The sequence below is a fragment of the Schistocerca gregaria genome, chromosome 3 (genome assembly GCF_023897955.1).
Source record: "Schistocerca gregaria isolate iqSchGreg1 chromosome 3, iqSchGreg1.2, whole genome shotgun sequence".
NCBI lineage: Eukaryota > Metazoa > Arthropoda > Insecta > Orthoptera > Acrididae > Schistocerca > Schistocerca gregaria.
The window spans coordinates 240872029-240877616 of NC_064922.1; the positions used below are offsets into that span (position 1 = coordinate 240872029).

The 5588-nt window shown below is 46.7% G+C and overlaps 1 pseudogene; it reads right to left on the reverse strand.

Annotated features, from left to right (window-relative positions):
* Positions 1-475: 475 nt before the first annotated feature.
* Positions 476-594, reverse strand: LOC126356570 (5S ribosomal RNA; annotated as a pseudogene).
* Between the last annotated feature and the right edge of the window lie 4994 nt (positions 595-5588).

Below are 5588 nucleotides of genomic sequence, written 5' to 3' on the forward strand. Positions count from 1 at the left end.
TCAGGACTGAAGACCACAACAACAACAACATATTCTAAAAAAGTGGCTCTGAGCACTATGGGACTTAACATCTGTGGTCATCAGTCCTCTAGAACTTAGAACTACTTAAACCTAACGAACCTAAGGACGTCACACACATCCATGCCCGAGGCAGGATTCGAACCTGCGACCGTAGCAGTCGCGCGGTTGCGGACTGAGCGCCTAGAACCGCTAGACCACCGCGGCCGACTGACAACATATTCTAATTTATCTCAAAGTTGTTGGTTCACACCGTCCGATCAGGACTTGAAGGACCAACAGTACTGACCGGTCGCCGTGTCATTCTCAGCCCTTAGGGGTCACTGGATGTGGATACAGAGGAGCATGTGGTTAGCGCAATATCCTCCTGACCGCGGTTAGTTTTCGTGACCAGCAGTGCTGATTCTCAGTCAAGTAGCTATTCAATTGGCCTCACAAAGGCTGAGAGCACCCCTCTTGTCAACAGCACTCGGCAGACCCGGACGGTGACCCAACCAAATGCTAGCCAAGCCCGACGGCGCTTAACTTCGGTGATCTGATGGGAACCGGTGTTACCCCTGCGGGAAGGCCGTTGACCAGTGGTCAAGTCAGCCGTGGTTATCTGAACCACCTTTACAAGTTTCACTGTATGATCATTTTTCTTTTAACATGTACACTCCTGGAAATGGAAAAAAGAACACATTGACACCGGTGTGTCAGACCCACCATACTTGCTCCGGACACTGCGAGAGGGCTGTACAAGCAATGATCACACGCACGGCACAGCGGACACGCCAGGAACCGCGGTGTTGGCCGTCGAATGGCGCTAACTGCGCAGCATTTGTGCACCCCCGCCGTCACTGTCAGCCAGTTTGCCGTGGCATACGGAGCTCCATCGCAGTCTTTAACACTGGTAGCATGCCGCGACAGCGTGGACGTGAACCGTATGTGCAGTTGACGGTCTTTGAGCGAGGGCGTATAGTGGGCATTCGGGAGGCCGGGTGGACGTACCGCCGAATTGCTCAATACGTGGGGCGTGAGGTCTCCACAGTACATCGATGTTGTCGCCAGTGGTCGGCGGAAGGTGCACGTGCCCGTCGACCTGGGACCGGACGGCAGCGACGCACGGATGCACGCCAAGACCGTAGGATCCTACGCAGTGCCGTAGGGGACCGCACCGCCACTTCCCAGCAAACTAGGGACACTGTTGTTCCTGGGGTATCGGCGAGGACCATTCGCAACCGTCTCCATGAAGCTGGGCTACGGTCCCGCACACCGTTAGGCCGTCTTCCGCTCACGCCCCAACATCGTGCAGCCCGCCTCCAGTGGTGTCGCGGCAGGCGTGAATGGAGGGGCGAATGGAGACGTGTCGTCTTCAGCGATGAGAGTCGCTTCTGCCTTGGTGCCAATGATGGTCGTATGCGTGTTTGGCGCCGTACAGGTGAGCGCCACAATCAGGACTGCATACGACCGAGGCACACAGGGCCAACACCCGGCATCATGGTGTGGGGAGCAATCTCCTACACTGGCCGTACACCTCTGGTGATCGTCGAGGGGACACTGAATGGTGCACGGTACATCCAAACCGTCATCGAACCCATCGTTCTACCATTCCTAGACCGGCAAGGGAACTTGCTGTTCCAACAGGACAATGCACGTCCGCATGTATCCCGTGCCACCCAACGTGCTCTAGAAGGTGTAAGTCAACTACCCTGGCCAGCAAGATCTCCGGATCTGTCCCCCATCGAGCATGTTTGGGACTGGATGAAGCGTCGTCTCACGCGGTCTGCACGTCCAGCACGAACGCTGGTCCAACTGAGGCGCCAGGTGGAAATGGCATGGCAAGCCGTTCCACAGGACTACATCCAGCATCTCTACGATCGTCTCCATGGGAGAATAGCAGCGTGCATTGCTGCGAAAGGTGGATATACAGTGTACTAGTGCCGACATTGTGCATGCTCTGTTGCCTGTGTCTATGTGCCTGTGGTTCTGTCAGTGTGATCATGTGATGTATCTGACCCCAGGAATGTGTCAATAAAGTTTCCCCTTCCTGGGACAATGAATTCACGGTGTTCTTATTTCAATTTCCAGGAGTGTATTTTTAAAGTGAGATTCAGGTTTTATTTAAGCACACTCAGTATGCATATGTAAGACTATTACCAAGCATTTACTAGTTGCCACAGTAGCTTGTTATTTTCTGTCTTCTGTATATGAATGGGTTGTGTCTGTTCTTTTGGAGACGTCCGAAACAGCAGACTCCACGCATTCATATATGTAACTGATTCGACTAGATGGGCAACGAATCCATCTTCTTCATTGTGGATGCACAATTGCGTCCGATCTCCTGCGGGAATCTCAGAGCAGCGAGCTTTGAGTACATGGACGGGCACAGTGGATAGCTGGCATTCGGTGGGAGTGCAGAGTGGCCGAGAGCCCTGTCAAGATATTCCGTGCAGTTGTGATAAAAACTGAGCCTGAGTAACGCAGTGGTTAACTCGACTGCCTAGTAAGCAGGAGATCCCGGATTCATATCCCGGTCTAGCGCACATCTTCACTCGTCGCCGCTGATTCCCCAAAAAGTCCCGCTGCAGCTGATATCACTACTCCCTTTCCTTTCTTCACCCCCCCCCCCCTGGTTTAATTAGTGGCCAGTCAGCTACAAGTATCAGAGAATAGCTTTAGTAGTTTGTTTAGCTAATTCTCGTCTTATTTAATACTTCATGTTGTGACATAGTTTTATTTAAACGTGAGCAAAGAGCACTAACGTGATTTTTGCTATCTATTTCAATATTACTATGTTCTGCCTTGTGCGCCCCCTTAGCTGAGTAACGCCGGCACGGTAGCTCAGCGTGTTCGGTCAGAGTGTTAGCAGCCCTCTGTAATAAAAAAAACTGAGTTAATCGATCAACAACGAACTTTAACGGATGTCTTACGACGTCCGCTCCTAGCAGATCCAACGAAAAAATTTCAACAAAATGAGATTTAAGAAAAAGTAGTCAGCTACTGCCAAAAATTGTTCATCGGTGAGAGAACTGGTGCGGCGTGCACACAGCGTCGTGATGCCACGTGAGAAGCTACTTGACCGAGTAGCAGCGGCTCCACGGTCTGAGAAGTCTTTTAAAGCGGCCGGGACAGCCGAGTGTTGACCACATGCTTCTCCACACCGCATCCGCATGACGCCACAAATCTGAAGCTGACACTTCGTCTGGCAGACATCCCTTGGCCCTTTGGCCTTTATGAAGAGCTCGTATGTTCCGCCTTGTATACAAGAATTGAAGAAGAATGTAAGAATTGCTATTTCAAGAAAGGTAGCTGCTGTCACGTGTGAATATTACCTCAGTATCAGTTTAATAAATAATAGTTGCAAAATACCGACACGAATTATTTACAGAAGAGTAAAAAAACTGTTGAAATGGACCTCGCTGAAGATTAGTTTGGTTTCCGGGGAAACGAAGGAACACACGAGCCCATACTAAGCTTACGATTTATCTTAGAGTTCTAGAGTAGCAGGGGTAAAATACAGGGAGCGAAAGTTTTCCTACAACTTTTACAAAAACCACACTCCTGTTCCAAGAGTCGAAGCGAATTAATGGATACATGTCTGAGAAGTGAGAGAGACAGGGTGTAGCGTCTCCCCGTTGTTATTCAATCCGTTCGAGTGTATTGAGCAAGCAGTGAAAAAAACAGGGAGAATTAAGAGAATTTAAGTTCAGGGAAAAGAAACAAAATCTTTGCGGTTTGCCGATGGTATTGTAATTCTGTAAGAAACGGCAAATGACTTGGAAGAGTAGCTGAAAGTAAGGGATAATACCTTGAAGAGAGACCATGAAATGAACATCAACAAAAATGAAACAAGTACAAAGGAATGTTGTCGAATTAAATGAGGAGATACTGATAGAATAGCAAATTGGACACTAAATGTAGTAGATGAATTTTGCTATTTGGCAGCAAAATGGCTGACGATGACCAAAGTGGAGAGGATATGTAATACAGAGTGGTTATAGCAAGAAAAGCGTTTCTGAAGTAAAGTAGTTTGTTAACATCGAAAATAAATGTAAGTCTCCTAACGCTTAAAGTCTTTCTCAAAGTGTTTGTCTGGAGTGCAGGCTAGTACAGAACTGAAACGTGGATAGTAAACGGCTGAGATAACAAGAAAGTTTTTGAAAACAGGTTAAATTGATAATTGTTGAAAATTAGAGCAGTAGATCGAATAACTAATGAGGAGGTACTAAATGGAAATGAAGAACGAATACATTTCTGGCACAATTTGACCAAAAGGGGGATTCTATTGAGTGTATGTGTGTGAACGTGTGTATGTGTGTGTTTGTGGTTTATAGAGTTCAACAGAGCTGATTACAAAAATTAGTAAAAGCGATTGAGGTTCAAACATCAGAAATGTTATAAAACAGGTAACAGTAAAGCGTACATAAAATTACATTCACTCTCTCCCAGTTTCAATCAGTGTCACCCATACAGAAGGACTGACCCACATATTTTAAGATAGTAGAAACGTGGTCAGATGGTCTAAAGTATCAGTTAAATTACTAGTTAGACAAGGGAATCACACAGCGATAAGTGCCCGGTAAATCTCTTGAAACATATGGGTGTGTAAGGTATCCTCACAACACAGTAAAATCGTCTCCCTGACATTTTAGGGAACCTTAAAACTCGTGCCATATTCGTCTCATTGTCAGTTAAAATTGCTCGGTTGCCGGGACACACCCTGAAGTATCAAGTTTGGTAAACTGAGCGAGATGGCCTTGTGGTTAGCACAGTGGACTCGCATTCGGATGGACGACGGTCCAAATATGCTTTCGGCCTCCTGATTTAGGTTTTCCGTGATTTCCCTAAATCGCTTCAGGCAAATGGCGTGATGGTTCTTTTCAAAAGGCACGGCCGAATTCCTTCCCCATAATTCCCTAATCCGATGGGAGTGATGACTCACTGTTTGGTCTCCCCTCCCAAATCAGTGAAGCAATTCAATAATGAAGGGAAATGTGTACGTGGGTGGAGGGATAAAAATTGTTGAGGCAGAGTAAAGCTTGACTATAATAAGCTGCTTTAAATGGATGTAGGCTGCACAACATAGACTAGCATGGTGAGCTCCAGCAAACAAGTCTTTGGGATGAAGATCACAACAAGAACTCTTTGAGAAGCAGTCACTGCCTCAGTTGCCATTGCCAGACAATCAGCTTCCTAATGTGTGTCCCAAGAAGATTACGCTTTAAACTCAGCATTTAGGAGTGTGAAGAAACAAATAGTCTCGTTACAGTGTTGACATTTTTATTAATTTCCAATCACTTGTCTCATCTTTATTCAGGTATCTTCGGATTTGGTAATAGTGGCGTGACCCCATTTTGTGAGATTGGATTACCAAGAAAATATTTAACAACTTGGTGATGTTTGATAGCGTTGGGTACGTGAAATATTGCGCGTCAATATCCCAGCAGGCAAATGTCCCTTGTCAAGGCCGAAAAAACACTGCGCAGTTTCCTATAACAATATAAAATAGAGGGTAACCAAAAGGTATATTTAGAAATACTTAACCTGCTTTGTCCCTAAATTGACAACTCCCACTAGAAAAAAATGGT